The sequence below is a fragment of the Chenopodium album genome, chromosome 19 (genome assembly GCF_948465745.1).
Source record: "Chenopodium album chromosome 19, dcCheAlbu1.1, whole genome shotgun sequence".
Lineage (NCBI taxonomy): Eukaryota > Viridiplantae > Streptophyta > Magnoliopsida > Caryophyllales > Amaranthaceae > Chenopodium > Chenopodium album.
In genome coordinates, this window is record NC_137852.1 from 36,639,790 (window position 1) to 36,649,450 (window position 9,661).

The 9,661-nt window shown below is 34.1% G+C and overlaps 1 long non-coding RNA gene across 2 annotated transcripts; it reads right to left on the reverse strand.

The window, feature by feature from the left end:
* Nucleotides 1-4,713: 4,713 nt before the first annotated feature.
* LOC145595541 (uncharacterized) lies at nt 4,714-7,909 on the reverse strand. 2 transcript variants are annotated; one of them, XR_014102976.1, is made up of 5 exons: nt 7,543-7,909; nt 7,149-7,315; nt 6,936-7,046; nt 6,504-6,566; nt 4,714-4,982 (listed from the first exon to the last, which is right to left on the reverse strand). It is a non-coding gene; the product is annotated as an uncharacterized LOC145595541 (long non-coding RNA). The 2 variants fall into 2 exon arrangements; XR_014102977.1 differs by having other exon boundaries at nt 6,504-6,732.
* Nucleotides 7,910-9,661: the final 1,752 nt, after the last annotated feature.

A 9,661-nucleotide genomic window follows, 5' to 3' on the forward strand; every position in this document is an offset into this window, starting at 1 on the left:
TACAAGTAAAAGCAGTAAAAATGCAAAGAACGACCCACATTGTCCTTCACGACCTTAAGAAGTCCAACAATGGTGAATCCTTCATTTCTTCACCAAATTGAGTCAAACAAGTCTCAAAATACTCCCAAGGCAATGTATAAGCATAATTAAACAAATTCAAGGCATAAAATTCGACAAACAAAGCAAATTAAGCAAAAGCATTTTCGAATTTTCGAAAAATACGCGAACAAGAACGGACAATTCGTCAAAAACCGAGTAGAGTTTGAGCCAAACTTACATAGATCGGGAAAATAGATGAGAAAAGCTTCGATTTGCAACAAGTTTGAGCGAATTTGGTTGAGAAATGAGCAAGAACGAGTGAATTGAATTTTTTTGCGAGAAAATGAGAAGCAGAGCAGCAGCGAAAATGAAGAAGATGACGGGTTTTTAAAACCCCGATTCTGTCTCCAGACGACAGAATTGTCGCGAGGCGACAGACTCTGTCGCGCGGCGATAGAACCAAAGTCTCGTGACAAACGTTTATGGTCAACGCTGGAGCGGCGACAGAGTACTGGGCCCCTCCTTATAATTTTGTGAGTCCAGTTTAGTAATTTGGGTTCCTTGGTACGCCAGTTAGCCCCTTTAAGTAATTGACATGATTTAGTCAGCTTGATCAAAATGCACTAAGTGATCAACTTGATGAAAGATCGTCTCACTTTAGCTTAAAGCGCCTAAGTATTGGCTCATAATAAGGCACCGAAATAATGGTTCAACAAATAAGGCACCGAAATAATGGTTCAACAAATAAGGCACCGAAATATTGGTTCAATAGATACACCAAAGTAATGGTTTACAAAGGCAAAAGCACCAAAGTACTGGCACAAATATAAAAACAATGATGAATAACGGTATTAAGGGTCAATAGGTAAAATGATTCTTTGGCAATGTCTCAACATAAAGAGGAGTTGTCTAGCGGCGAAGCACGGTCGTGACGAGGTAGTGTCACAAATAATGGAGATGGCGAAGTAAGGCCACCTTCGACGGTCCCTCCAGGTAAAGAAGAGATTGTCTATAGCGGCGACATACTGCCGTGGCGACATATGGCCACACCCAGAAGATGACGACATACAGTTATTTTCGACGATGTTCCCAAAATACTGTGGAGGATTGTCACCAAGAATATTGAAGGCGACGACATATGGTTATCTTCAACGATGGCGTTCACGAAGCACTGTGGAGGTTGTCACGAATAACATAAGAAGCAACAGCAAAACGGTTACTCTCAGAGACGTGTGCTCGACGGTGCAAGATACGCGTTTCTTCAAACTCAGTCAAAGTGGGGGCTTCTGTAGACACCCATTTGTGTCTCCCCAAAACCAAACCCAGTGATGAATGCCTTGCACGTTGTGTCATTATCGAATTAGGTGAAAGTGATTTGAAAGCCGAGTGTTGCGGTTTAGTTTTTATTAAATTCTTTTCTCTCTGATTTTGAAAATAGCCAAACCAGTTTAGTTTGGTCCATAATTAAGGTCCAATAATAGTGTATATGGATAGGGCTCGAAGAGACCTTTCCAACGATATATTATAAGCCCAATTCCGATGAATATTGAGGAAGTTATGGCCAAAATACTAAACTGGGCCTGGTTAATTATTTTAATACGGCCCAATGATCTAGAGGAGGGCCCAATATTAATTATTATTCCTAAAATTATTAGGATTAATTATAGTTTTCTAGAAGTTTCCAGAAAGTTCCTTTTAATTCTAATATTGTTAAATTTAATAATTAATTATCTTTAAAAGATTTTTATTTGGAATAAAATATTGTTTTGTTATCTTAAAAATATGTATTTTATCTTCTGTACGGATTCCGTAGATCAAGTTGATTAAAGATCGGATTCCGCGTGAAGAAAAACGCGCTAATACAGGCTGTCGCCAAACGACAAGTCTGTCGCGGCGTGACAGAGTTAGTTCCTGGCGACAGCGTGGAGTTTTATTCCTTATCAAATTCTATGATTTTCCGGACTATTTTCATTATAAATAGCGTCCGAATTCCTGTTTTCAGGATGATCAATTACTATCATTCACTATCAATTCTCTCTATTCTCTCTTGAGCAATATATGCTTTCTTTCTCCCTCTTTTTCTAAACTAGCTTTTTACAAACAATATTCCGCATTCACTAGACTTAGAGTCATCTAGGCAAGTTCGAAGTTGCCTTCGCCCTAGACGTGCAAGGTTGATAATTTCTGAGGGTTTGGTCCAAAACTAGTCAAAACTTTATTTAACTTGATTTCAATTTAGTTCTTTAATTATTCTTTATTATTTTCATTGAAGTTTACTAACTTGTGTATTTTGTTATTAGAAAGAGGTACGAGGCTTCAAAGTAAGTAGATTAGCTTACTCTCTATTTCTTTCACAATGTAGAAAGCATGCTTATTATTGTTTTATGATTCCTAGTATCATATTAGGATGCTTTTATTGCTTTCTAGTATCATGTTAGGATGCTTTTAATGCTTTCTAGTATCATGTTAGGATGTCAATTTATGCTTTATAGTATCATGTTTAGGGTGCCTTTAATCCTTTCTAATATCATGTTAGTACCATGTTAGGTTTAAAGCTTTGATTTTTATTGGTTAGTGACATGCTAGGATTTGTTATTAATCTTGTTAGTATCATGCCTAAGATCTTGCCATTATTATTAAGCTTTATTATGCCTTATCATGCTATGATTATTATTATTATTTATTGTTTATTATTTATGTTGCTTGATTATATTGTTATTGCTTGATCACGCCTTTTATGCAGGTTTAAAGGGAATTTGTACTTGAAATCACGCTTAATAAGATAATTATTAATTTGGTTTAGGCTAATGTGATTTTAATTCAAGTGATTGCCAATAATAGTATTATTTGTGCATTAATATTCAACCAACATAGATAAACAGGGTAGGTTTAATATAATGTTTGTATGTTATTCGAAAAGCGCACATGAATACGAGCAGAACAAAGTAGATGCCTATTTTATAGAGCGGGTCCTTTCTTTTGTAGATTGGATTCGTACCCTCATCCCCGGACCCTGTTTTGTTCAAGACCTTATGGAGTAGTTGATGGTCCTTTTGGATTGTCTTTTGGGTTTACAAGTTCCTAAAACTTGTTGGCGACTCTTTTTGCTCTTTGTCTTTCCCTTTAGAGCGCCACCGTACTTTAGTGTATGATCACAGTGGGGTTCAAGTTTGGGGTTATCATAATGCTTGAAATATTCCCTACATTCTCAAACCTAGAACTACTTACATGCTAAAAGTTGTTATAAACAACAAATGTTTCAAATTAAAAGGATCAATTCCAATTGATTAGAAACTACCTCATAATAGTTGGAAGGTAAAAGAATGGAAATGTTCCAATTTAAGAATTATATTATAGAAATTGATTTGGCATATTGCTACTTCTTGGACATATGATGTTTTGTTTAGATCACTCATTGCACAATGTGATTGAACTAAAGGAAGAAGTTATTGCTAAAGGAGAAATACATCTACAAGTTTAGAAGCAAATGTTGCTACTACACAAATAGAATCTACAAGTTTGGAAGCAAAAGTTGCAACTTTACAAGTAGAACCAGTATTTCATCACTAATAATTGGCTAGAATTAAATAAATGTTATTCATTCTTGCCATTATCAAAACACCATTCAATGTTAGTATTGACTAAGCATCGAAGATTCAAAAACGTGGAATAAATGTTATTCTATGCTTCTTTGAGCCATAATGTGTTTTGAATTGCTAAATAGGTTTAAAATTCTATATGATAGAAATAATTAAACAATTTCTATATATATATAAATTGTCTCTAATATGTTAATTAATTCAAATGAAAATGAAAATTGCATGCGGAAGATCCAAAGGGATGGACTTTCAATATCATTGGATTATGAATCCATTGATATATGTGATCATCATTCTAATTTGAAATTTTGACTAAGTCACCATTTAGAGAAATGATGATGAGAACTCAAGGTCGAATACATATCGATGTAAGAAAACCAAAGGTTCAAAGGTTAGAGACGACAATGAAACTTCATTTGTGATATGATCACTACTTGTGCTTAGTTGAAACACAAGGGTGAAAATTTTGAAATATTCAAAATGTTCAGTATGAAGTTCAGTATCAACTTGACAAGTTAATGATTACACTACAATATGACTGTAATTGTGAAGATTTAAGTCAAGACATGTACTTGGAAACACATTCAAAATATTGCAATATGATCGTAATAATGAGAATTCACTAGTGGAAAAAGAGCTATTCGTAACGGGCAAAAACAGGCTTTTCGTAACGGGCAACGGCCGTTACGTATACGGCCGTTACGATTAAATATGTTATTCGTAACGGGCAATTGTCCGTTACAAATAATAGGTTATTCGTAACGGGCAGCTGAAATGCCCGTTACAAATAACGGGCTATTCGTAACGGGCAGCTGAAATGCCCGTTACAAATAACGGGCTATTCGTAACGGGCAGCTGAAATGCCCGTTACAAATAACGGGCTATTTGTAACGGTCATATGCACTGCCCGTTACGAATAGCCCGTTATTTGTAACGGACATTTCAGCTGCCCGTTACGAATACATTTTGTCGAAATTAAAAAAAAAATCCCAGCATGTTTTAGCTGGGCTGTCAGCCTTCTACTGCATCTTTCATTTTTTCTAAATTTTCTTTTTTTTTTGTAGGAATCTGTCACTCAATATTAACTTTTTATTTATTCCAAAAATTTTATTATTCCCGAGTACATTTGGCCAAAAAGCTAATACGGAGTAAAAAAAATCCTACAACACTGAAAACAAAATTATTTTCCTGAAAATCTAAGATTTACATAATAGGAAATATTCCGTAGTCTTGAAACTTAGTACGAGTCTTGTATTCCATAATAGTGATCAACCAACCATATCAACTACATCAACCATACTTTCTGTGTGTATCAGCATAATCTCCAACTCTCCAACTGAAAACCTGCAATAATCATTAATAAATGCAATAATTGCCAGCAGTTAAGATGACCAGAATATACAGAAACAACCCTCTACATTTCTATAAAGATTAATCTTTTTTAGTAGCTCTTCCATGATTTTGATCAGATGAACCCAATTCATCAAACTTGTAAATTAAATAACATCATTAAAATTAAGAAAATGATAATATTCATCAAAAACCCAATTCATAAATGGCAAGAAGAATCAAATTCATCAAAGACCAACTGAAATTCAAATTTTTCGTCAGCAATAATCAAGATTCAAGAATTGGGGATCTAAAAAAATTCAAATAAATAAAGAATATACAAAATTTTGAAATATGATCCTAGAAAAAACTTATCAAATATAAACAAAATCTGCTCATCAAATTGGGGTCAGATTATCTTGAAAATACAGAAAAATTATCAACAAACATATAATTTGAAATCTCAAACTTAAAAATCATGAAATAATTTAAAGTATTGATATTAGATCTTCGACATAATCTGGACTTTATCAACCATATAATTGATGGCAAGAACTCATGGAATAATAAGGAGCAAAAAGAGAAAACAAGCCTCTGTATTCATAGTTCTTCTGTTAAAAGGGGTTGCAATGGACAATGTGAGTGAAAGGTTTAATAGGAAAGCTAAGTCTTTTAATAGAGCACAGTCTAGTGCATAGTCAAATACTAGTAATTAATCTTGTCAAATTATAATCAATTTAACAATAGGAAATCAATGTTTGTCCAAGTACATACTCAAAGAATTTTTTAGAAGAATCGGGACAGAAAGAGAAAGACAGATTAATATCAGGCCACTGAGAAATAGCTAAAGACAGATGCAACAAAGATAGACATTCCAACCGTAATTTCTGAACGAAGACATTGACCCCAATTATCATGAAATAACAACCAGCTATAGCAACAATGTTTCACCATAACAACATAAATGCAGTTTCTTGGTCACATATTTTCTGCCCTGTCACTCTATTTTGGTGAGAGTGAGGAGTGCAAATGCTGCACAAACTACCTGCATGATTTGTTTAAGTTTAAAAAGTAAGGGATACCAGAAGCTAAGCCCAAGACTAATCAATTCAATACCAAGTCAGCTCTCAATTTGATGCAAGACAGTAGAATTTGGAGTACAAGTGTATAAATCATGCCCCTCCTATAAACAATATTTTTAGTCACACCAAATCTGTCAAACTAAGATCTTGCTAGAGTAACAAACATAAGAATCAAAGGCTTTTAAAATATCTACAAGGATAAGGGTATACTACTTTAAATCAATTCATATAAATTAATATCAGAATATCAAGTCACATTAAAAAATTCATACTAAAAACATTCCTCAAACCAAAAAATTCAATATAATACTTCTATACAGCAGTTTAAAGTCAATAAAATCCACAATAATCAAATTCCATTTCATGAGCACATTTTGTATACAATTTTGTATACATATATTAGCAATTGCACAATCCTTCTAAGAAAAGGCGGTATGTGTTTCAGATGAATTACCGAATCATGTAGTGCCTCAGCCTTGTCTACAAGAGTGTTTATTTGCTCCCCTCTCTCAATAATCTAGAATACAAAGCAATTAACCAGACAAACGTTAAACTCAAAACATTGCAATTGTTCAACTCCAATTCCTTCAATAGTCTCGGAAATTTGAGCTTTCACTTTTGCTACCCTACCAATTTCTTCAGCATGATCAACAACCCATTGCATATTCTACTTCATTATAGGCCTGCTCATGATACCGCAAAAAATAACATAAAAGTTGTGATTACTAGAGGAATCATACTTTTTCAAGAAACTTTTTCTTCTGTATTTCCTTTATTTGGTTTGTTTAGAAATTAAAATTCAGTTAAATATAACTTTTAACATACCAAATATAATTTAAGTGTTTAGATGTTCAGTTTGGACTTCAAACATACACAAATTTCTTACTCAGAATTTTTGCAGTGGCAGCATCCCCTTCACCATGACCATATCTTTTCTTGAAGTCCTGTTTGATTCGGTCAAGAAACTCGAATAGAATATGTTGTGTCCCCACAGTTTCTGGAAAAGAAAACATAACAGCATTAGCAATTTGAGCCTATTATTCAGAACATACTCTGCATAATCTAACAAATAAATGTTGATTTGGAATGTTAGGACTACCATATGGTCATATCCCTCCTCAACTAGGATATTAAAAATGTGGCCATTGTATTTCAAGGTGAACTTCTCGTGAGGATCAGCAGGGAGATTCTCGAGCCATCGAGCAGCAATGCTCGGTAAGTTGCTAGGTCGGGTGGTGTGCTCAGCCAATATAACCGCCCCTCGAGCTACAAAATTGTATACAATCCATTCTTGACAAAACCCATAAATCATCGATTAACTAATTCCGTAAACAGATCGAAACACCAACAAGAAATAATCATCCAAAATACGATAAATTAAAAGACGAAATTCAAGATCTGTAACCAACTTAAACCCTAATTCATCAAACAAAAAAATTTTAAAAAAAGTAGACATGAATGCAAGAAAAAGAGGAGAGGGAAAGAGGCAAAACCTGAGGAGAAGTATCGCTGCCGCCGCTTTGCAGAGATCTGGCGGATAATCGCCTTATCGGTGCCGGATAATCGCAAATTAAACCTCTTCGATCTACAAAATCGAGCTCAAATCCTTAATCCTTCTTCGCTTCTCACCTAATCAACCCCAAACAATAAAATAACAAAATCAAATCGAAAAACACACACAAAAAAAAATGAAATCAAATCAAAAATAAAAAAAGGGGAAATTGAAGGGAGGTTCATCAATGGAGCAACGAGAAAGAAAAATGGAGGTAAGGAGAAGTAGAAGAGAAAGTTAAGTAAGAAAAAATCTCCATTGAAAGAAGGATCCGAGAAGGGAGGGTAGGAGAGAGGAGAGAGAGTATGAGACGGCTGCACGTTAGGTGAAGTGAAAAGAAGTTAGGCGCTTTAGGGTTTTTAAGTATTAAACCTATTCGTATCGGGCAATTGATGCACGTTACGAATCCCAACTTATTTGTATCGGGCAAAACGCTGTCCGTTACGAATAATATGATTTTTGTAACGGACATCATTTTCCCGTTACGAATACTCTTTTCCGTACCATTGTGCTACTTTAATGTAACGGGCAATTATTATGCCCGTTACGAATAGGTTTATTGTAACTGGCAAACTACTGCCCGTTACAAATAGGCTGTTACAAATAACATTTTTTCCACTAGTGATTTAAGCCAAGACCTTGATAAACATCCAAGAATTGTGAAATCGTTTTACAACAAACTCCGAAAGAAAACCTTGTGAAGTGTTTATGAAGGAAGCTATCAATCTATATGAGATATATTTTGATAATGGATGTAAATTACCTATCTTCCAACCATTGTTCAAGGGATATACTTTTAAGATAAGCTACAAAACTAAACAAAAATTACATAGGTCAAATCAGAATGTAGCAAACGCTTCATATGTTATATGGTTAAGAAAAGTTCTTATAATGTTTTTCTACAAAGCAAGGAATAAAACATGTATTAAACCGTTTGATGCACGTTCGATTCCTATATAAAGCATGGGGTACTACTACACAACCATACTTAGCACAAAATGTTTGTTGCTCAAGTAGGTGCCCTTATGGAAATTGTTCCAAAAGGTCAAGTGGGAGTAGTGTAAATCTCAAAAGAGTTCGAGAAAAGCAACAAACAAACATGGTTCAAAACCATGATTGGTTCACCCTATGCTAAATATGCCTCCTCAAAAGGTAAGTGGGAGTATAAGAACCTCGAAAAGTTCGAGAGCCTTGAAAGAGTTCAAGAAAAGTGATTTCGAAAATCTCGAAGAAATTTGAGAAGTTATCGAATAAAAGCAACAATATGAGCATGATTCACCTCATGTTACGAATGAAAACGCGTGGTCTCATTAAGTATAATGGGATTAATAACCATGTGTTGAAGGTAGTACATTCCAAGTACAAATCCTCTATTGTCGTTTCTCATTGAAAGCTAAACAAAGTTGTTGTATGAGTTTCAATTGTTGCATAAAAACCCACAATGATGACTAGCATACGTAAAACTTAGCCAAAGAAATATGATTTCATATTGACTAAGAGTTCTAAAATATTTATTTTGGAACATTATGATTATGAAAGTAATAAAGATGATTTGACAAGTTATAACTCCAAGTGGTTTAAAACCATGAAATCTGAAATAGATTCTAAGTCTGTAAGCAATCGTATGACACTTGAATAATTTGCCTAAGTTGGGTGAAACCCAATATAAGCAAAACATACAAGAAAGAAAAATGTTTTCTAACTTAAGCAAAGACTTGTTAAAGGATTCAACTAATTCATAGTATGACTATGATTACGATGAAACCTTTACATGTTGCAAAGACCTATTAAAGATATTTAGTGATTTTACCTTATGAGATTTGGTAGATGGATTTCAAAACACTCTCTTGAAATTGTTCATGAAATAAGATTTGTATATGATACAATCAAAAGTTTGGAGATCCAATAATCCTAGGGATGCATAAAAGATCCATAATGGATTGAAGTTAGCATCAGGGAGTTAATGTTCTTAATTTTGTGAGTTAATCAAATCGTTTGATGTTCTCGTAAAATGAAGAAAAGTTCTTGAATGTACATGATGTTTAGTGGGAGCTATGAAG